At 38.9% G+C, this 23,554-nt stretch overlaps 1 protein-coding gene and 1 non-coding gene across 5 annotated transcripts in view; one reads left to right on the forward strand and one right to left on the reverse strand.

The window, feature by feature from the left end:
- The window catches only part of FMN1 (formin 1), a 361,575-nt gene that overhangs the window by 236,504 nt on the left and 101,517 nt on the right, over positions 1 to 23,554 (forward strand). The window lies entirely within an intron of this gene.
- TRNAS-AGA (transfer RNA serine (anticodon AGA)) lies at positions 20,071 to 20,143 on the reverse strand. The gene has a single exon. It is a non-coding gene; the product is annotated as a tRNA-Ser (tRNA).

The raw sequence follows: 23,554 nt of genomic DNA on the forward strand, positions 1-23,554 counted from the left end.
CATTTCCATTGAAACGTCCGTGAAATGTCCAGTCTATGAGCAAATCCTGTTGGCCCTTCCTTCAACACATGCCTTGAATCCATTTAATGCTCTCCATCGCCACAGCACGTTTCTAGTCCAAACTATCCCCTTCTCTCACCTGGGCCAGAACAACAGATTCCTAACAGGTTTCCCTCCTTCTACTCTTGCCTTCACCCTAATCCAGTCCTGAATCACCGGGCGGGTCAGGCCACTTTGTTTTTTCATATTTGTTGCTCTTGGAATAAAATCCAACCTCAAAACTTAGAGCCGTGCCTTGCAAGTTTCCCCACGATTTGACCACTTCTACCTCTCTGGGCTCATTTCATGCCACCACATCCCTGCCAACCCACTGAGCTCTAGCCCCACGGGCCTTCTCTGTGCTTCGATCCAGTGAGTGCGTTTCTGCTTCACAACCTTTGCCGAAGGTATTCCTTCTGCCTAGAATGCCCTTCTTCTGGATGCCCCCATGCCATGGGCCTTCCCTGACCACCCAAACTACAGCAGCCACTTTGAATAGTCACTCTCTGTTACAGCCCCCAATTTTGAGCTTACTGTGATTTGCTATTTCTTTGTAAATCTTCCTCCCACACACACACACACACACTATGGAGGCAGGGATCTAATGACCTTTTTGGTGTTTTATGTCTATTGTGTTGGTCAGTACCTGTCACATAGTTGTTGCTCAGCTGAAAATTGCTGAGATGGTGAATGAATGAGCAAATGAATAAACGGTAGAAAACATTCGGCTCACTCAGGTGATCGCTGGCCTTGCTATTAGAAATTAGAGTATTTCTTTATGGGCCAAGATGTCAAATGATCATAAAGAGGTAAAAGCTTTAGGGAGACGTTTTAAAGCTATCCAAAGGGACAACTGATGAGCCTGAGAGGTCCCTCATGCACTTCTTTGTGTGTGTGTGTGTGTGTGTATGTATTTTTTATTGAAGTATAGTCAGCTTACAATGTTGTGCCAATTTCTAATGTATAGCACAATGCTTCGGCATGCATGAACATACATATATTTGTTTTCATATTCTTTTTTACCATAAGTTACTACAAGATATTGAATATAGTTCCCTGTGCTTCTGATTGGAAGACTGTTACAGTAGATGGGGAGGAGAGGTGCCATCAGAAAGGGCATTTGTGTTACATGATTTTGAAAATACATGCCAACTCCAAGTTTCTAAGATGATGATTATTACTGTGCTATTTCAGTGCATTCTATAGTTCTCCTTATTCAGTAAGGGTTATTAAGTGCTTCCCTAGACTTAATTAGAATAGCCCCGAATCCCTGGAATTCTGACCATTTATAGGATATCAAAGTCAGCTGTAAAATTATATCAGGTTTGGATTCTCAGGTCTTCTCTTTCTAAGTGGCCCTCAAGGATCTGCTCTCAAATTAATCCCTCCCTCAAAAATTCTAGCGTTGATAGCAGCTAGAAGTAATCTTTATAGAGTAGAACTCTAATCCAGTGTGGTTAGTTAATGGAAAAAAGTTGGCCCAAATGAGGAATCATAGAAAATGATACTTGTATCCCTTAACATTTTATTTAAAACAATCTAAATATAGCATCATTTGTCTTTTGATACGGGGCTGAGGACCCTTTTGAATGGAGTTTTGTGGGTCTTCCCTCCATATCCTATGCCCATAATAAACCACCTGTGATTTCCCTTTTGTGTTTTTAAAGTGGAGTCATGCCTCAAAAATAATGGCTCTCAGTCTTTCAAAACTGTCTTGCCTACGCCTTTTTAAAGATTAACTTTTTCTTTTCAGTTTGGTATCATTTTAGATTTACAGAGAAGTTACAAGATAGTATGAGACGTCCCATATAGCCCTTCTGCAGCTTCCCCATTATTAACCTCTTACATTGTTTTAATATATTCATCAAAACTAAGAAACTGGCACCAATACATTTATGTTACCCAAACTCTAGTATTTATTCAGATTTCATCAGTTTTTCCACTACTGTCCTCTTTCTGGTCCAGAATCCAACTTGTGAGTTTCATGTTGCATTGAGTTACCGTATCTGCCCAGTCGCCACTGGTCTTCCACACCTGTATTTAACAGTATTTTCGCTTTTTTCACTTAAATTTATAGTCATAGTTTTTTTTTTTTTCAGTCATATTGCTACAGTTTACCATCAAGTAGTTAAATTATGCAGTTACAATAAAAAGAACAACTAGCATAAACAGGGTTGGAAACAACAGAACTGTTCTTGATAAGGATTCTGCTCAGCAGTGGCAAGAACTGTCCAGAAAAACCAGAGAACAGCTTTCCAGCTGCAAACGTACAGCATGCCATAGGAATTGGGTAGGAGGAATAGAAAAGAACATTGATTTGGCAACTCCATTAATGGAGTGTTTTTTTAAATTTCCCATTAAAGAAAAGAAAACGAAATTAATGTAGTTATAACGGTGCTGCCTTACCTGTGTGTAGAGCTTCGTCCTTGGGAGTGGGTAGGGCAGGCCTGGATGGTGGAGAAGATAGGTCTCCAAGATGGGAAGCGGTTTGGTCACAATCGCCCAGCCAGCCCGTGGGACTTGAGTCTTTTGATGGCCAAGCCAGTGCTCAGGCTACGTTACCATAAACTTAAGTCAGGTCAAAACATTTTCTTTACTGAAATAGATTTGTGGGTGGTTTTGTGAATATCAAAATATTTTTCTGCCCAAGTAAATTGTGTATCTTGGACCCCGTGGAAGATTCACAATCCGCAAACAGATTCTTTTCATGTCAGACAACCCAATGAGTGAAGTTAGAGGGAGACCTCTTCAGCCCCAGTAAAAGGGATTGGAATTTTTCCCAGTGTCCTTATCTCTCTCAGATTTCTTCCCAGATTTCTGGGCCTCAGTGTGGCTTTTAGATGGATAGAGGTCATGAACTATAACTCTCCTTTTTAGGTAACCATGGAAGGATCAGTGACCCACCTGGGGCTCAGCAGCCCTGGCTGATGTCCCCTCTGTGCCGCTTAACAACCTAACCTCCCCTGACCTTCTGTTTCTCCATTTAAAGTAAAGCAGTGGCACTGGTGATTTTTAGCATTCCTTGTCTTGTTCCTTACCTTTTGTAAAGCATTTTCATAGGTAGTCCATATTGTTTCTAGAACTTCCCTACACAGGCATACCTAGTTTTACACTTTGCTTTAGTGTGCTTTGCAGCTATGGTGCTTTTTGCAAATTGAAGGTTGGTGGCAACCCTGGGTCCAGCAAGTCTATTAGCACCATTTTTCCAACAGCCTTTGCTCACTTCATGTCTCGGTGTCACATTTTGGTAATTCCCACAATATTTCAAACATTTTCATTGTTGTTTTATTTGTTATGGTGATCTTTGATCGGTAATCTTTGATGTCACTAATATAATTGACTTGTCATGGGCACCACGAACCACACCCATATAAGCTGGGGAACTTAATCGATAAATGTTGTGCATGTTCTCACTGCTCCAACCAGCTGTTCCCCCTTCTCCCTCTCTCTTCTTGGGCTTCCCTGTTCCCTGAGACACAGCACTATTGAAGTTAGGCCAATGAATGACCCCACAATATCCTCTGAGTGTTCAAATGAAAGGAAGAGTCTCTCTCTCTCTCTCTCTCTCTCTCTGTGTAAAGCAAAAGCTAGGAGTGGTTAAGTTTAGTGAGGAAGACACGCACGTCAAAAGCCAGGGCTGGCCCAGAGTTAGGCCGCTTGCACCAAACAGTAAGCCAAGATGCAAATGCAGAGGAAAACTTCTTGAAGGAACTTTAAAGTGCTGCTCCAGTGAACACACATGATAAGGAAGTGAAACAGCCTTACTGCTGATATGGAGCAAGTCTTGGTGGTCTGGATAGAAGATCAAACCAGCCACAACATTGCCTTATGCCAAAGGCTAAATCCAGAACAAGGCCTAACTCTCTTCAATTTTATGAAGGCTGAGAGAGGTGAAGAAGCTGCAGAAGAAAAGTTTGAAGCTAGGAGAGGTTGATTCATGAGGTTTAGGGGAAAACGCCGTCTGTATAACAAAGTGCAAGGTGACGCAGGAAGTGCTGATGTAGAAGCTGCAGTAAGTTACCCAGAAGATCTAGCTCGAGTGATTAATGAGCATAGCTACAATAAACAACTGATTTTCAGTGTAGACCGAACGGCCTTCTATTGGAAAAAGATGCCGTGTGGGTCTTTTTATAGCTGGAGAGAAGTCAGTGAAAAAAGCTTCAAAGCTCCAAAGGCCATGCTGACTCTCCTTTTAGGGGCTAATAACGGTTGATGACATTGAGTTGAAGCCCATGGTCATTTACCATTCCCCCACATTCTAGGGGTCTTAAGAATTATGCTAAATCAGCCCTACCTGTGCTGTACAAATGGAGCAAGAGTGTGGGTGGCAGCCCATGTGTTTATGACATGGTTAACTGAATCTTCTAAGGCTGCTGTTGAGACCTCCTGCTTAGGAGTATTACTGCTCGTCTGTAATGAACCTGGTCCATCCAAGAGCTCTGATGGAGATGTACAGTGAGGCTTGTGTTGTCTCTGTGACTGCTCACACAGCGTCTGCTCTGCAGCACAGGGATCAGGGAGTCATTTTGACTTTCAAGTCTTACCATTTAAGAAATACATTTTGTGACGTTACAGCTGCCATAGATAGTGATTCCTCTGATGGATCTGGGCAAAGTCCATTGAAAACCTCCTGGAGAGGATTCACCATTCTACATACCTTTAAGAACACTGGTGATTCATGAAAAGAAGTCAAAATATTAACACGACCAGTAGTTTGGAAGAAGTTGATTCCAACCCTCACGGATAATTTTAAGGGATTCAAGACTTGAGTGGAGAAAGTAACCACAGATGTGATAGAAATACCCAGAGAACTAGAATTAGATGTGGAGCCTGAGGATGTGACAGAATTGCTGCAGTCTCATAATAAAAACTTTTAATGGATGAGGACTTGCTTCTTCTGGATGAGCAAAAAACATGGCTTCTTGAGATGGAATCCACTCCTGGTGCAGATGCTGTGAGGATTGTTGAAATGACAAGACAGGATTTAAAATATGACACAAACCTAGTTGATTAAAAAAAAGCAGCATGGTTATAAAGGATTGACTCCAATTTTGAAAGACGTTCTCCTGTGGGTAACATGATCCCAAACAGCATCGCATGCCACAGAGGAATCTGTTTTAGACATAATGCTGTTCCACACTTAATAGACTACACCGTAGTGTAAACATAACTTTTATATGCCCTAGGAAACCAAAAAATTTGTGTGACTCACTTTATTGTGATATTAGCTTTATTGCAGTGCTCTGGAAACAAATGTGCAATATCTCTGAGGTCTGCCTGTGGATGATTAGGGCAGAGGCAAGATAACACAAGGCCAGCAGGTCTGACATCCCTGGGTTCAGATTCCTCCTCAGCCACATAATATTTGTATGACTTTACTCATCCTCAGCTAAATAAAAAACAGTAATGGCAGGACCAAGCTCATAGAGTTCTTATGATGACTAAAATAAGATAACACACATGAAGCAGGCCATTAAGGGCCATTTGTTTTTAATCATGCAGGTTGGGAGCGTGATACAACTTTCAGAGATTATTGGGTGCACAGATGAAAGACAGTTATGTCCAACTCAGTGTAGACAACCAGGCACCATTAGACCAGTCATTTTCCCTGTGCTGTAATTTAGAGAAAGAGGAAAACCCACGGAAAATCTACAATTGCTTATGTACTAAAACTGGTAATTTCCCTGTATTTTAAAACTGTTTTTCCTGACTATTTTGATGGTCTTTAAAAACACCATCAAATCTCTAGGTATCCAAAAAAAAAAAAAAAAAAACTCCAAAATACGAGAAGGACCTTATTTGACCTTTTCAATCAGTTCATTTGTTCAGAAAATATTTATTCAAAGCACTCTGAGTTAGCTACTAATTTTAAATAAACTCACTGAAATATCAAGTCATTTGTAAACACGTTTTAGGAACAAGGGTTATCCTCATTTTCTAGGGGAGAAATTTATTCCTGTTTATTCCTCAGATTTCTCTTCTGCCCAGGAGCAGGAATCTGTCCCTAAGAACAGTGATTAAACTTTCCCACTGTCTGATAGGGGTGGGAAGTGAGTAAAGTTTGCTGTTGAGCTGTTCCAGAGATTCACAAAAACATTTGCAAAGCCCTTTCTGATTGTGATATTGTAAAGAGAATCAACAGATATTTTCTACCTCCTGTTCAAGGCACTATATCTTGAAAGTACAGACACCTTATTTGTTTTTTCAATCCACAAAACACTTTCCCTGAACCCCCTACCTCTACCCTTTGTGTTTTAAGCTGGGAGTGTTTTAATTATGTAAGTTTCAGATGTGCAGCATTATAACTCAACATCTGTATACACTGCACAGTGCTCACTACCACAGATCTAGTTACCACCCAGCACCATAGAGTTAGCCCTCTTCACCTATTTCACCCAGCCCCGGTCCCTTTCATCTTTGGTAACCAGTAATCTAATCTCTGAATCTACAAGTTTGTTTTCATTTTGTTTGTTCATTTGTTTGGTTTTTTAGAGATTCCACATATGAGTGAAGTCATATGGTGTTTGTCTTTCTCCATCTGACTTTTTTCACTTAGCATAATATCCTCGAGGTCCATCCATGTTGTCACAAATGGTAGAATTTATGTCCTTTTTATGGCTGAGTGGTATTCCACCACATTTGCTTTATCCATTCATCCATTAATGGACACTTAGGGTCCTTCCGTATCTTGGCAATTGTAAATAATGCTGCAGTGAACATAGGGGTACAAATGTCTTTTTGAATTAGTGTTTTTGTGTTTTTGGATAAACACCCAGAAGTAGAATATCCAGGTCATATGGTAATTCTGTTCCTAATTTTTTGAATCTCCATACAAAATCTGCATACTGGATTTCCATAGTGCCTATACCAGTTTACAGTCCCACTAACAGTGTTCAAAGGTTTCCTTATCTCCACATCCTCTCCAACATTTGCTATTTCTTGTCTTTTCTATGATAGCTGTTTTAACAGGTGTGAAGTGTATCTCATTGTGCTTTGATTTGCATTTCCCTAGTAATTAGTGATATTGAACATCTTTTCAAGTACCTATTGGCCATCCGCATCTCTTCTTTGGAAAACTGTCTATTCGGAACCTCTGCCTATTTTTAATTAAGTTGTTTTTTTCTTGATGTTGAGTAGTAGGAGTTCCCTGTATATTTTGGATATTAGCCCTTATCAGACATGTGATTTGCAAATATCTTCTCCCATTTGGTAGGTTGTCTTTTCATTTTGATGATTATTTCCTTTGCTGTACAGAAGCATTTAGTTTGATGTAGTCCCACTTGCTTATTTTTGTTTTTGTCCTCTTTGCCTTTGGCATCAGATCCACAAAACAGAACTAAGACCAATGTCAATGAAGTTACCATCTATGTTTTCTTTTAGGAATTTAATTGTTTCAGGTCTTACATTCAAGTCTTTGATTTTGTTTGAGTTAATTTTTGTGTGAGGCATAAGATGAGGGTCAAGTCTTGTTCTTTTGCAAGTTTCATTCTTGGCTGTCTTGTTTTCCCAGCACCGCTTACTGAAGAGACCATCCTTTCTCCATTGTGTGTTATTTGTTTCTTTGTTGTAATTTAATTGTCTGTATATGTGTGAGTTTATTTCTGTTCTCTCAGTTTTGTTCCATTGATCTAGGTATCTGTTTTTCTGCCAATACCATACTGTTTTGATTACTGTAGCTTTTTAGGATAGTCTGAAATCAGAGAGCGTGAGATCTCCAACTTTGTTCTTCTTTCTCAAGATTGTTTTGGCTCTTGGGGTTTTTTTGTGGTTCTATACAAATTTTAAAATTATTGATTCCAGTTCTGTGAAAAGTGCCCTTGATATTTTGATAGGGATTGCACTGAATATGTATATTGCCTTGGGTAGTATGGTCATTTTAACAATATTAATTCTTCCAATCCAATAACATGGTTTCCATCTGTTTTTGTTGTCTTCAGTTTCTTTGATCAGTTTTACAGTTTTCCAAGTATAGGTAGTTCTTTTATCTCCTTAGGTAGCTTTATTTCTAGGTATTTTATTCTTTTTGATATGATTGTAAATGAGCTTATTTCCTTAATTTCTCTTTCTGGTAGTTTGTTTATAGTGTATGTTAATTTTGTATCCTGCAGCTTTACCGAATTCATTGGTGAACTCTAGTAGTTTTCTCTGGTGTCTTTAGGATTTTCTTTGTAGAGTATCATGTCATCTGCAAACAGAGACAGTTTTACTTCTTCTTTTCCAATTTGGATTTCTTTTATTTCTTTTTCTTATCTAATTGCTGTAGGTAGGACTTCGGATGCTATGTTGAATAAAAGTAGTGATAGTGGGCATCCTTGTCTTCTTCCTGATCTTAGAGGAAAAGCTTTCATCTTTTCACCATTAAGTATAATGTTACCTGTGGATTTGTTGTAGATGGCCTTTATTATGTTGAGGTACATTTCCTCTATAGTCACTTTGCTGAGAGTTTTTATCATGATGTTGAATTTTGTCAAATGCTTTTTTCTGCATCTATTGAAATGATCATATATTTTTACCCTTCAATTTGTTAATGTTGATATATCATGTCGATTGACTTGCAAATGTCAAACTGTCCTTGCATCCCTGGAATATTTAAATCACGCTTGATCATGCTGTATGATCCTTTGAATGTATTGTGGCATTCGATATGATAATATTTGATTGAGGATTTTTGTGTCTATGTTCATCAAGGATATTGGCCTATAATTTTTTTTGTTGTGTTCTTATCTGGTTTTGGTATGAGAGTAATGATCATTTCATAAAATGTATTTGGAAGGTTACCCTGCTCTTTGATTCTTGGGAAGAATCATTTGAGAAGGATGGCTATTAAATCTTACCTGAATATTCTTTTAAATTCGGCAGTGAAGCTGTCTTTTGTTTGCTGGGCGATTTTTGATTACTGTTTCAATCTCTTCACTAGCAATCAGCGTGTTCAGATTTTCTGTTTCTTCATGATTCAGTCTTGGAAGTCTGTTTGTTTTTAGGAATTTGTCCATTTCTTCCATGTTGTCCAGTTTGTTGGTACAGTCTCTTACGACCTTTTGTACTTCTGTGGTATCAGTTTTAACCTCTCCTCTTTTCAGTTCTGATTTTATTGATTTGGGCCCTCTTTTTTTCCTTGATGAGTCTGGCTGAAGGTTGGTCAATTGTGTTTATTTTTTCAAAGAACCAGCTCTTGGTTTCATTGATTTTTTTTATGGTTTGTTTATTCTCTTCTTTCCTTCTATTAATTTTGAGCTTCATTTGCTCTTGTTTTTCTAGTTCCTTTAAATCTAAGGTTAAATTGTTTATTTGGGATTATTCTTGTTCCTTGAGATAGGCCAGTCTTGCTATGAGCTTCCTCTGTAGAACCTCTTTTGCTGCATGCAGCCCATAGATTTTGGTATGTCCTGTTTCTGTTTGCATTTGTCTCTAGACTTTTTTTTCATTTCTCCTTTGATTTCTTCAGTAACCCATTATTCAGCAGTGTGTTGTGTAATCTCCACGTTTTTGTAGTTTCTCCTGTTTTTTTCATGTGACAGATTGCTTGTTCCATGCTATTGTAGTCAGAGAAGATGCTTGATATGATTTTAGTGTTCTTGAATTTATTGAGACTTGCTCTGTGACCTAACATGGGATCTGTCCTGGAGAATGTTCTGTGTGCACTTGAGAAGTATGTGTATTCTGCTGCTTTGGGGTGGGATGTTCTATATCTGTCTCTTAGGTTTATCTAGTCTAATGTGTCATTTAAGGTTCATATTTCCTTATTGATTTTCTCTCTGAGTGATCTATCGATTGATATAAGTAGAGGGTTAAAGTCCCCGACTATTATTGTATTACTGTCAATTTCTCCCTTTATGTCTGTTAGTTTTTGCTTTATATATTTAGGTGTTACTATGTTGAGTGAAGAAATATTTACAAATGTTTTATTCTCTTGTTGGGTTGACCTTTTTTTAGCATTATGTAATGCCCTTCTTTGTCTTTTATTAGTCTTTGTTTTAAAGTCAATTTCTTCTGATATGAGTATAGCTACTCCAGCTTTCTCTTCATTTCTATTTGTATGGAATATCTTTTTGCATCCCTTCACCTTAGGCCTGTGTATGTCCTTTCTTCTGAAGTGAGTCTTCATAGACAACTTGTAAATGGGTCTTGTTTGTTTATTCATTCAGCCACTCTTTTCTTTTGACTGGTCAATTTAGTCCATTTACATTTAAAGTAATTATTGACACATGTACAATACAATAAAATAAGTACAATTATACTTTTTGACATTTTGTTATTTGTTTTCTGGTTGTTCTTGTAATTCCTCTATGCTCCTTTCTTCTCTTTCTCTTTCCCTTGTGTTTTGGTGTTTTTCTTTTTTCTGTCAGTTTTTCCCCTGGGGTGATAGTGAGGTTCACTGATAACATCCAAGTAGTAGCCTATTTTAAGTTGGTACCAACTTAAATTTGAACATTTATTAATGAAGCTTTAACTTTTTACTACCCACCCCACACATTTTATAGTTTTGATGATATGTATTATATCTTTTTTGCATCCCTTAACTAACTTTTATAATTTTAGTTAGTTTTACTGATTTTATCTTTTACCCTTCATGCTTGCTTTATAAGTGATTGGTCTACTACCTTTATTATATGTTTACCTTTTCCAGTAAGACTTCTACTTTCATGTGTTTTCTTATTATTAATTAGTGTCACTTCTTTTCCGTTTAAAGAAGTCCCTTTAATATTTCTTGTGGGACCAGTGTAGTGATGATGAACTCCTTTAGCTTTTGCTTATCTGCAAAACTCTATCTCTCCTTCTATTCTGAGTGATAATCTTGTTGGGTAGAGAATTCTTGGTTAGAAGAATTTTTTCCTTTCAGCACTTTGAACGTGTCATGCCATTCCTTTGTGGCCTGTCAAGTTTCTGCTGAAAAATATCAGATCACCTTATGGATTTCCCTTCTGTATAGCAAGTTGCTTTTTTCTTGCTGCTTTTAGGATTCTCTCTTTACCTTTAAATTTTACTGTTTTAATTTTAATGTGTTTCAGTGTGTATCTTTATGGGTTTATGTTACTTGGAACTATCTGAGCTTCCTGGAACTAGATGTCTATTTGCCTCCCTATGTTAGGGAAGTTTTTAGTGACTATTTAAGTAATTTTTCTGGCCATTTCTCTCTCTTTTCTCCTCCTGGGATTCGTGCAATGTGAATGTTATTCCACTTGATGTTGTCCCAAAGGTCTCTTAAGGTATCTTTAATTTTTAAAAATTCTTTATTTCATTTTGCTGCTCTGTCTGGGTGAGTTCTGTCACTTTGTCTTATAGCTCTGTGACTCATTCTTCTACCTCATCCAGTCTGTTGTTGAACCCCTCTGGTGTATTTTTTAGTTTAGCTATAACTTCTGTTTGGTACTTTCTTATTTTTTTTTTTATCTTTTTGTTGAAGTTCTCACTGTGTTTGTACATTCCTCTTGTGAGTTCCATAAGCCTTTTTATTACTATTTCTTTGAACTCTTTATTGGGTAAAATGCTTGTCTCTGTTTCATTTAGTTCTTTTTCTGAGCTTTTATCTTGTTCTTTTGATTGGAACATACTCCGTTGTCTCCCAATTTTGCCTAATTCTCTGTGTTTACTTTTATGTATTGAGTATATCATCTATCCAGCTATGTGGGGACTTAGCTTTCCTGTGCAGGATCTAGGGGTTGGAATGCCTGACATGGAGCTTGAATCCCCCATTCCGCAGGGAAACGATACTGTCTCAATCCTGTCTCTTACCCTTTGTTGTGGAGGCTGTGTTTATCCAATTTTCAGGTCTGTTCCTTAGGGAATTATTCCATATGTAGTTGTAGATTTGTTATATCCATGGGAATAGATGAGTTCAAGATCTTCTGACACTTCTCTCTTAAACTCTTTCCCTGGGACTAAGTTTTTAAACTGATGTGTGCTTTTAATGTATTATTTTTCTCCTCTTAAGCTATTATAAAAGTGTGAATCATAATCAGTGGCATGTTCAAGTCAGTGACATGGAGTAAAAAGGGATCTAATCTAATAGGAATAATTAAATGATTGTTCAGTTTGCTCAGTCTCATCACAAGGACCTGACTCATCTTGAAGAGAGGGATCAGGTCCTGGGGCTCCCCTGGCCAGCAGGAGATAGCTTAGATTTGCCTCCCTTACCTTTAAATTTTATCACTTAGGCTCATTAACACCAGGGCTGAAAATGTCAGGGAGTCTAATAGACACTTTAGAACCTGTTATACCTTGCCCCTCCCAGGGCATACTGTTGATTTGTCACCACTCAGCTGTCTTGTTCTTCCCTGCATCCGCCTTGCCCAGAGTTTCCCCTTTCCCCTAAGAGTCCCCCATCCTTCTCCCCTTAACAGACACTCACATCACATGTAACTGTATAGTAGCCTGCTGTCAGACCTCACCAGCTCACCTTCTCTAACCTGACAGGCCCTGGGATGCAGGCTACCAGGGCTGCTGGACCAGTCACTTTCCCTGTGCTGTAATTCACCAGAGAGGTAGGATCAATGACAGGTTTATAGGAGAACGGGGCTTTAAATAGCTGAGGTCAGTGTCTGGAGACTTCCCATTAATACCACTAACAGCATCCCGCCAGTGAGACTATTGGCCACTTTGTTACCCACTCTAAACTATTTCTGATTTTCAACTTTATTTTCAAATACATCCTAAGAAATCTCGACTCCCAGCAAATTGACAATGCAGCCCTCTTTATATGAAGCCTTGTTTATAGGCCACAATTCTCCTGACAGATTTACAAGTGTCTGCGGAGTTTTAAAAGACGATTGCTTAACCGGCATTAAGTGAGACACATAGGACTGTGTAAATATTTTAGCTGGAATAGGGGATTTTTTTTTAAACATCTGAGCCAAATATTGCATTAAATCTGAAGACAGTGGCAAACTGATTAGCAGTAGTTGCCAGCTTCATGCTTTGCCAGTGATTCCGTAGCCAAGATTAGATACCAGAATCCATCCACCAGTTTAGGTTGTGTGTTTTAAAATAACTTTCCATCCTTTTCTCTCTTCTCTTTATGCCTTTCCCTCTTTGCTCTTTTATTTCTTCATGATTTATTTAGATGTAAACGCGTTCCAGAGTAGAAAATTACAGTTAATGTGACTAACCAGTGAAGGCTGAGATGCGAGCAGGGGCTTGGAGGTCAGAGAGGCTGCAGAAGGCTCGCAGCTGTCCTGGTTGAGCAACGTGGAGACAGGTTCCTCTTTGCTAATGGGCTCAGGCATCGTCATCCCTGGTCTCTTTGTAGCCAGCTGTTGTGCTGCTGGAAGGAAGTCGTCCTAAGATCAATCAGCATTGCTACCTCTTCCACATACTAATCTTGAATCGTAAAGAGCCAGGCCTGTTGTTGCCTCCCAGATTTATACGAGTGAGTGAATCTGTCACTTAATTTGAATAAAAATTGCATGCAATCAGCATTTTGGCTCCGGAAGAAGTATCTTTTATCTGTTAAGCATTTCTGTAGGAAAAGCATTTTTTCTGATTTGAGTGCCGGGTGAGACGTATGGCTCGATCTCAAGTGTAACTTCTGGGAGAGTGAGGCCTCCTCCTATCCAACAGAGCTTGGCTCTGCCTTTGCTGATTCCATCAGCACCCTCTTAATTACCATCCACTGATTTTCACTTAAAGATACTTCTTAAAGCAGTTCCTGCTTGGTTGCCTCCAAGTGTAGGCTCCGTCTTTTCTCCACAAGTAGCTTAAATTGTCATCAGGTTTCCAGATCAGTCTTTGATATTCTTGATCTGCAGGTCTGAGCATCTTAAATGTATGCGTTCATAATTATATAAATGTATATTTCCAAAAGAAATGCGAGTGTTTGATGTAAATTGTAAACTTGCCTGGAGACCATAATATAATTGACATTCAGAATGAACATGATACGAAGGGCTTTTCAAAACTGCTTCCAGGGACGGGCCTCGAACTGAAGTCTTACGCTGTGGTTAATTCCAGATTATCTTATATTAATCTGTTTGTCACTAGTTGTCTTTGCCTTCGAGTAAATTACCTGAGTGCGTGGATGGTCATGTCACTGCTCTCCATTGTAGTCACTTCAATTCCAAGGACCATCGTCCTTATATTTACAGTGACAGGCACAAGTCTAGCTTATACATCACCAGACACCTCTGCAAAGTGGTGGATAAGGCGCAGTTTTATTCTCAAAATCTTTCTCCTTCATCTTTCCCATTTTGGTACAATCCATGTTGAACCAAAAGCAGTTTGACAACTAGGTATCCAAGACTCTAAAATTTTTTTAAAATTTACCCACAATTCCATTTCTAAAATATATCCTAAAGAAGTCATCTTAAAGTCAGAATAAGTTTTTAGGGGCACAGATGTTACTTAAGCCTGAATAATTCACTATAAGCGTAAAGTAGAAAGGAATTTAGTATTCAGCGGCTGGGGAATTGTTAAATGAACTAGGGCACATACACTTGATGAAATTTTATATGATCGTTAAACACAGTGCTTGTGAATTTTGTGAAATAATATGAGAAAGTGTGCGTGATATGTTTAATAGAATAAAGGTACATAAATGTCTCTATCAAATAAAAGTATATAAAATAACATATAAAGACAACCTCTATAAAATTGTGGAGGAGAGGGCTGTGTGATACAGAGGCTAAGACACTTAAAAAAAAAAAATGTACCAAAGTATTAAATAGTGACTGTTGTAGTCATGGTACCATGAGTGATTTTTTTTCCCTCCTGTTCTTTTTGTAAATGTGTTTTGTGTTTCTTTATGTGTTACCTTCATAATACTTTGTCGGAGTTCATTGCTGCTCTCCTGCCTCAGACGAGTCCCCTTCCTCTTCAGATGCTCAGAAATTTCATGTTTGGTGCTGCCTGCCTACGGCTGTCTGTTAGACCCTCTACTTAGAGATCAGAACCTTGCTGATCACGCCTTTTTCTTCCATTATAAGGCAACTTCCCTGTTTACTGTTGGAAATCTGCCTTCTCCAAACCCTTCTGAGAAATAAATGTATAGTACACCGTTAACGAATCCTTGTTTGATAATGTTTTCTTTTTCAGTTTATGTATATATAAAGAGATCTTCTGGAGTTACCATCTTTAGTTCAAGGGAAGGCTTCTAATGGTGGCGACTTTCACGGGGACTGTGGGAAGAGGATACTTTTAAATAAATGAATGGATCACTTAACACTCTATAAATCAAAGCATGCCCCATGCATCTATATTTAGGCCCAGTCATGGGTAGGTGATTAATGAGGATTTTTCATGCTAATGCCTCACAGGCCAAGGCAGCATCTAGAACCGCATAATCACCACAGTGGAAATTCTGACTCGGCTGTGATGTTTGATAGGAGGTCCCTTTGAATAGGGCCGTAGACAATTCCGTGCAAAGGCTGTAGTCAGTGGCCCAGCTTCATAAGTCTTTCCAAAAGTCCTAAAGCATGTTGTTTGGCATGTCCTCACTTGGCCTTGTCACTTCTGCTTAAATTTTTTCATGGAGAGTACTCATGATCATGGGACGTTAAGGTAAATTTGATCTGGGGCAGCCTCCCTCTGTGAAGTGACTCAGCACCATGGGATTCCCTTGGGCTCAAGCTTCCTGGGGGGGTTTATTTTTACACAGCATTTCCCTGGGGAAAGGGGCACCCACTCTTGATCAGAGTAGCCCTGGGGACTATCTTCTTGGATGGAAGGATTTTCCTCATTTTGCCCTCTTTTTCTCTAGCTTAAATTTCTTAAACTAGTGGCTATAGAAATCTGTCTTCACTGACCTCACCCCTCTCTAATTTCGCTTCCTACCTCCACCCGTCACTCCCTGAAACTGCTTCTGAGATGACCAGTGACCTCCCTGTTGCTAGAACCAGCGGTCACTTCTCTGTCTTCGACTTGACCTTTCAACAGTATTGCGCAGAGCTGACTGCTCTTTCTTTCTTGCAGTCCCGGTTTCCTCTCAGATCACGTGGCTCCGCACTCCTGATTTTCTACTCTCCTGCTCATTCTCCATCCCTTGCTGATCCCTCCTCCACTGCTTGCAAGCATGCAACCTCTCCTCTCCTTTGGCTACTTTCTTTCTCCTGCAGTTCATCTATTTCCTTGACTTTAAATACTAGGTTTATGCCCGTGACTTCCTGGTGTGTATTTCTATCCCAGCCTTGCGTCCTGGACTGCAGACTTTTATATATAATATGGGTGTCTATCTGACATCTCAAACCTAACATGTTCTAAATTGCACTTGCGATTTTATCTCCTCACGCTTGCTCATGGCTCCCTCTGTTACTCTGCTCAAGTCTCTTGTCAGATGTCTTCACAGTGAGACTTTTCATCTGATGACTTTATGCAAAATTACAAGCCTTCACTTTCTATGGCACTTTCTACCCTCCTTTTCCTAATCAAGGTGGCTCCAGTTCCTTTCCATCCAGTTTGTTTGAATCAAAATCTAGACACAAGACACTAGAGATCAGGGAAGGAGAGAAGATCTATGCCTCTGAGGTCCAGTTGTGCTTTTACCATTGAACCTGTCCCCAGAGACCCACGCGTTGCTGTAATGCTTTACTTTTACTCCTGCTATTTCCTGTTTCTGAAACTACTTCCCTCTTCCTTCATGCTCCTTGGTTGGCTGGCTGTCCGGCTGGCTGACTCCTCCTGGACCTTTGCAATTCAACTTGTAAGTCACCTCTTTTGGAGAAGCTTCCTTGGCCACCACCTCTCAGTTCCAGTCCGATTTGGAAGCTCCTAGCCCGCATCCCGTGACACTGCACTGCGTTACAACGCGTTGATTTCTCAGTGTTTAGACTCTCATGAACATTTTTAGAGGAGAGGCGACCGATATGTCTAGTTAAATATTTGTCTCCAGCATTTAGCACAGTGGCATGGTGCAGATACTCAATATGTTGAGCGTATGAGTGTTTGTATAACCTGTTTAATATGCATCGTAGGGCTAGAAAGCACCCTGTCTCCTGTGATCTAAGAGCTGCTCACTCCAAAATCCCACCTCTGTGGAAAAACAAAGATGTTTGTAGGATTTCAGGGGAAGGGGATCAGAGGGATACATGGGGGCACCTCTGCCTCCGTGTGAGGTGTCTTTGTTCTGTACTAGGTCCAAACTTGGTGTAAAAAATTCAGCCCCTTCTTCATTATTCACAGGCCACACTCACTCACAGCAGCAAGCCCTGGGAGTTCAGGAGGCTTTGCCACAGCTGTGGGGATGCCCCAGAGGCCAGACTTCTCCAGTTCAGTTGTTTCTCTCTTCCTACCCGTAACTGTCTGTATCTGTCTCTCCTGAAAGAGATCCAAACTCCGCTTCCTCTGTTGTGAAAGACAACATCCCATTTCCCTGAAGCCAGAATATTCCTAAGCCCTCATCTGGAGATCTTGGGATGCGTGACTACTCCAAGAATTTATCAAAGATTTTTGTTTCCAATCATGACTAGTCCCCTTCCAAGTAGTCTGCATCTAGCTTTTGAGATTTTTTTTTAAAATGTGTATTTCATATCCAAATGAATGAATGTGAGTGAAAACGATTTGGTATTTGGTCTACATGTGTTTTTCCAGCCCCTGCATCTATCTACATACATTATACATATAAAGACATATTTTCATGTGTCTGTGTATGTGTCTACTGCAGACAAATTATGTCAGAGCACTAATGTCTGTACTGCATGTATATAACTTTGTTCATTTGGTAGGTTACTCATTTATTTAGCAAATATCTATTGAGTGTCTGGTATGGGCTGACGTTACACTAGATGCCAGAGATAGAGCAGTAAGTGGAATGCCCTGCTTCTGCCTAATGGGGAAGACAATCAAATAATCATGAAAATTCTAGGATAATTGCAAAGGGGAGGTATGCCATGCTGTGAGACTGTGTAACAGAGGGGACCTCGTTGGTATAGAGTGGGGGTCAAATAGAAATCCCAATGAAGTGACCTTTGAGCTGAGATGAAAATGATCCTTAACCACTAATCAGGCCCTGGTTACAGGGGATGGAAGAGAGTCACTGGCCAAAAAAAGAAAAAAAAAAAAAAAACCAAAAAAAAACCAAAAAAACAACACTCTGGTGATGGGAGGGAACTGATGGTGTTTAAGGAACTGAGGGAGGGCCACTGTGGCTGTAGCACAGAGTGGCAGAGGGGATGCAGTGAGGCTAGGCAGGCAGGCAGGCAGGAGCCCTCCCCCCACCGGCAGGGCCTTGCAAGCATCAGTCTCTAGAAGCGATGGAAGCGGCTGGTGGGCTGAAGCAGAGGACTGGCATAATCCCATGTGTCTTTTATAAAGGTCAGTTTGACTCCAGTGTGGAGGACAGCTCAGAGGGAGGCAGGGGTGGACGTAGCACGTACAGGTTTAAAGGTACCTCAGCAGTCTGGTGGGAGTGGTGCATTCAAAAGCTCTTTTGGAGGCAAAACTGGGCGAGACGCGTAAACATAGTAGTTACAGTCCTAGAGATGGTTACCAACGTGTTTACTTGGCTATCGTCCGGAGAGAGAGAGAGGAGCATGAGAGGAGAGGGATGAGGCTGCAGAGGACACAGAGCAGTCAGAAGTAGGAGGAAAGCCAGGAACGCAGGACACAGAGCTAAGGGACAGAGTGTTTTAGGAAGGGAAAGTGGTCAACAGAGTGGAATCCTGCTGGGCAGTGAACTCAAATGAGATTTAAAAAAAAAAAAAAAAAGAAGGCAGTGACAATAGGATGGGTTCATTGGTGACTTTAGGGTGGTTTTTTTGGGGTGTCATAAAGGGGGTGAAATAAATTTCAATGGGTCTGGGATTAAGTGTGAATGAGAAACAGAAAAAGTGAGAGTGGGGCCATTTTTAAAAGACGGTTTGGCTGTGAAAGAGATTAGACTATTTATAACAGTCATTTGTTGTTTACTAAACACATAAATATTAGGAAAGTCAACTTGTTCAAAGAATTTGTGGGGTTGTTATTGTTTCGTTGTTCTTGGAAACGGAAAGAATAAAGCCATGTGTAATAATGTTATCTGGCTGGGCTTAGCACTGTTTGAATATTTTAAATGGATGAAGAATATTTTGGATAGCATTTTACTGCTCAGTATACAAAGTGCTTTTTCATGTGCGTTTCATTTAGTCCTAATGAAATTTTATTTATCAGGAAACTAAGAGTCAGAGAGGTATTAAATAACTTTCTAAGCCAATAAAGAGGATGGAAAACTAAGAATAAATAAATGTATCTTTAGTTTAAGAGTAGTTCGAAGAGGAAAATTTTCTAGTGTATTGTCGATCTGTATGTGTATATATTTTATATTATAATATATATAGCTATTTTCCACAATTAAAAATATGCCAAAGCTCTTGTTTTAATTTATTTAAAGTTCACAAATTCTTTAAGTGCCTTGCTTGTATTTCCTTTAAATCCAATTATTTGTTTACTAGGTCTTTTATTTTGACAACATTTATTGGTACCTTTTGAAGACGAATGTGTTTGATTTCTCAAGTAAATATATATTCCAACCTCATTTGCCACTTCAGATACATTTAATAAATACTGCACCTGATATAATGAAGACTTCACTGCACCTAATATTCGAAAAATCACTCTACCTTATAAAAGCAGCACAGATAGGGTATTCTTTACTTATCTGCTCATCATAGTTCCAGGTAAGGCTCACAATTCCTAATCAGCTTTTTTAAAGCAGCTTTATTGAGATACAAGCACATTCATATAATTCAGCCTTTTAAAGAGTTCAGTTCAGTGATTTTTGTTAAATTCACTGATTTGTGCATCCATCACCGCAATTCATTTTATAAAATTTTTATTTCCCCAAGAAGAAGCCCCATACCTCTTAGCCATCACCCCCCAGCCCCAGATGGTTTCTCTGTCCCTCCTTCCTCCAGTCCTGGGTGACCATAACCTACTTTTTAATCTTACAGATTTGCCTTTTCTTAGCATGTCATATAAATGGAGTCATACAGCATGTGGTCCTTTGCGACTAGCTTCTTTCACTTAGCGTAATGTTCTAATTAACTCTTTTTGAATGTTGTTTTTTGTTTGTTTGTTTGTTTTGCTGAGAGGGAGGTGATTAGGTTTGTTTGTTTGTTCATTTTTTAATGGAGGTGCTGGGGATTGATCCCAGGACCTTGTGCATTCTAAGCACACACTCTACCACTGAGCATACCCTCCCTACCTCTAATTGACTTTTGAGGCGTAGGCGCCGTGCATGTAACAGATACAAAGTAGCACTAGTATGTATAAGTCCATCTATGCGTCTGCCTTATTCAGAGATAACATTCTGACCCAGGCCCATATGTCTAAGGTCTGTATTTTCACTCCAAATACCCAGTTGCCCATTGAAGTTTTTGACTGTTTTGGATACAGATTTTTGCCTTTGGGTGCAGAGAGTCACTAGGAAGAATAATTTGGACATGTTAGTCATATCAACTGAATCCCCAGACGAAGGATAAAGAAAGAAGACACCTTTAATTATGTATAAGTTGCCCACACAAGGGTCATTAGTGCTGAGAGTTGTCTGATTCGAGCCCAGATACTTGGGCTTTCGGGAGCTCTTTAGCAGAAAATGAGACTAGTGGTTAATTCCCTTTGAAATCTAATCTATACAGAATTCTCTTTTAGAATAGATTTTCTGTTTGTCCCACACCTCACCCCAGCACCAGAATCTCCTCTAACACCCTCACTCCCCTACCATGCGAAGCCATAAATGCACTCCCCCCACCCCGTATCCAGCATCACAGCTCAAGAACATAAACTAGGCACTTTTTATTAAAACCTTTTGTCATTTGTTTTTGACTTAAATCAAGTTGGAATCTTCCTTTATGTAGCCTTAAAAAAAAAAAAGAATATTTAGAAAATAGCCACAAAATAGCATTCTCATTTATGCCAAACATCTAACATGCAAATTTTTAAAATTCCTAATATTTTACTGGTTTTATGTATGATTTCCCCCCTCCGTAGAAGTCTTTGAATTGCAGCTAGCTAAAAGCTGTTTTTATTTTACTCTTTTAATACATTGTATTTAATGTAAGCCCCTAACCATTCAGTTCAAGGCCAGGACCAGAAAAAAACATTATGTAGGTTCATTGCACTCACACTGCTATTTTGACTTGAGAATTTAAAAAAAAAAATTTATTTTGGTAAAAGTTTTGTTTTGAGGTAGAAAACTTAAAGCTCTGTGTATGTGTGTGTTGCTTAATGTGCAAAGCACTAGGAAGGACCCTGTCCTGTCCTGCTATTCCTGAAGAGAACCCGTGAAGTACAATATGAAAAGAAATAATTCACATGTTTGCATGCTGTGCAAGTTACTAGAAACAGTAATTACTATGTGCCCTTCCCATTAAGACATGTTTGTCGGTGACCTATTCACTATAATATCTGAGGGCAGAGATTTTAGTCTTTTTTTCCACTGATACATCCCCAGCACTGAGTAGTTTGTGTCACATAGTTGGAATGCAGTGGCTGTTTGGGGAATTGATGTATTTATAGAATGAATTTCTTTAGAGTAACCTTCTTCACCCAGCATTCTCTGCCCTTTATAATTTAACCCCAATTTGTATCTCTCATGTAAACCCCATTGATAAAACACATGTATTTGCTTTAGCGTCTCAGTTCTTTTTTTTTCACTTTCTTTAATTGAGATATAGTTGATGTACAATATTGTGTAAGTTTCAGATATACAACATAGTGATTCACAATTTTTAAAGGTTATATTCCATTGATAGTTATTATAAAATATTGGCTATATTCCCTGTGCTGTGCCATATATATTTGTAGCTTATTTATTTTATTCATGGAGTTTGTACCTCTTAACCCCTTATCCCTTTCTTGCCCCTCCCTGCTTGCCTCTCCCCACTGATAACCATTAGTTTTCTGTATCTGTGAATCTCTTTTTTGTTATATTCACTACTTTTATTTTTTAGATCCCACATATAAATGTTATCATACAGTATTTGTCTTTCTCCATCTGACTTATTTCACTTAGCAACAATACCCTTCAAGTCCATCCTTGTTGTTGCAAATGGCAAAATTTCAAAACTACTTTCTTTTTATGGCTGTGTAGTATTCCATTATGTGTATGTGTGTGTGTATCTCACATCTTCTTTATCCAGTCATCTTTTGATGGACACTTAGGTTGCTTTCGTACCCTGGCAGTTGTAAATAATGCTGCTGTTTATGTTACCTGTATCTTTTCAAATTAGTGTTTTTGTTTCTTTAGTGTATGTAGCCAGAAGTGGACTTGCTGGGTCATATGTAGTTGTATTTTTAGTTCTTTTGGAAACCTTCATGCTGTTTTGCACAGCGGCTGCACCAACTTACATTCCCTTTTCTCTACATCCTCACCAACATTTGTTCTTTGTGTTCTTTTATATGATAGCCGTTCTGACATGTGTGAGGTAATAACTCATTGTGGTTTTAATTTGCTTTTCTCTGTTGATTAACAACGTTGAACATCTTTTCATGTGCCTGTTGGCCATCTGCATGTCTTCTTTGGAAAAATGTCTGTTCAGATCTGCCCATTTTTTTAAATGAGTAGTTTGGTTTTTTGATATTGTATGAGCTGTTTATATATTTTAGACAGTAACCCTTTACTGATCATATCATTTGCAAATATTTTCTCCCATTCAATAGGTTGTCTTTTTGTTTTGTCAGTGATTTCCTTTGTGCAAAAGCTTTTAAATTTAATTAGGTCCCATTTGTTTATTTTTGCTTTTAATGCCTTTGCTTTAGGAGACAGATTCTCCCCCAAAATTTATTGCTAGAATTAATGTCAAAGAGTGTTTAACCTATGTTTTCTTCTAGGAGTTTTATGGTTTCTAGTCTTAAGCTTAGGTCTTTAATCCATGTTTAGTTTATTTTCATATATGATGTTAGAGAATGTTCTAGTTTCATTCTTTTATGTGTAGCTGTCCAGTTTCCCAGCACCACTTATTGAAGATACTGTCCTTTCTCCATTGGATATTCTTGCCTCCTTTGTCATAGATTAATTGACCATAAGTTCATGGCTTATTTATGGGCCCTCTGTTAAATTCCTTTGATCAGTGTGTCTGTTTCTGTGCCAGTACCATACTGTTTTGGTTACTGTAGTTTTGTAGTACAGTCTGAAGTCAGAGAGTTTGATCCTTCTAGCTCTGTTCGTTCTAAAGATTGTTTTGGCTATTCAGGATAGTTCATGTTTCCATACAAATTTTAAAATTATTCTAGTTCTGTGAAAAATGCCATTGGTATTTTGATAGGGATTGCATTGAGTCTCTAGATTGCCTTGGGTAGTATGGTCATTTTAACAATATTGATTCTTCCAATCCATGAACATTGTGTATCTTTCCATCTCTTCAATTTCTTTCATCAGTATCTTATTAGTTTTCCCAGTACAGGTCTTTGTACAGGTCTTTTACCTCCTTAAGTGGGTTTATTCCTAGGTATTTTATTCTTTTTGATGTGACTGTAAATGAAATTTTCCCCTTAATTTCTCTCTTTGAGAGTTCATTGATGGTGTATAGAAATGCAATGGATTTCTGTATATTAATTTTATTCCTTGAAACTTTGCCACATTCATTGATGAGCCCTAGTGGTTTTCTGGTGG

Source organism: Camelus bactrianus, chromosome 6 (genome assembly GCF_048773025.1).
Source record: "Camelus bactrianus isolate YW-2024 breed Bactrian camel chromosome 6, ASM4877302v1, whole genome shotgun sequence".
NCBI lineage: Eukaryota > Metazoa > Chordata > Mammalia > Artiodactyla > Camelidae > Camelus > Camelus bactrianus.